The sequence below is a fragment of the Triticum dicoccoides genome, chromosome 6B (assembly GCF_002162155.2).
Source record: "Triticum dicoccoides isolate Atlit2015 ecotype Zavitan chromosome 6B, WEW_v2.0, whole genome shotgun sequence".
In the NCBI taxonomy this organism is placed as follows: Eukaryota; Viridiplantae; Streptophyta; class Magnoliopsida; order Poales; family Poaceae; genus Triticum; species Triticum dicoccoides.
In genome coordinates, this window is record NC_041391.1 from 254,405,725 (window position 1) to 254,406,215 (window position 491).

Consider the following 491-nt stretch of genomic DNA (forward strand, 5'->3'; position numbering starts at 1 on the left):
TGTAAGCCTCTCTACTTTGTTGCACATGCTATGTGGGTGAAATGATGATACCATGCCAACTTGGAACCTTTTCAGAGTTCATTTCAAATGCTTTTCAATTTCATGGTCTTATAGCTCAAAATAATCAGTAAATGCATGAAAAATAACAAATGAAGTCAGAAAGGGTTGTAAATTGATGATGTGGCTTTGAATGGTGCATTTTGAATGAAGAAAACAAGGGGGTTCAAATAAGTTCAAAAGAAATGAAATCCCTTTGTAACAGACGAGTTTCGGTATGAAACCCTGATACTTCGAAGGAGATTGTCTGTTTTGTACACGAAAGTCATCCAGTTTTTGCCGTAAGCCTCTCTACTTTGTTGCACATGCTATGTGGGTGAAATTATGATACCATGCCAACTTGGAACCTTATCAGAGTTCATTTCAAATGCTTTTCAACTTCATGGTCTTATAGCTCAAAATAATCAGTAAATGCGTGAAAAAAACAAATGAAG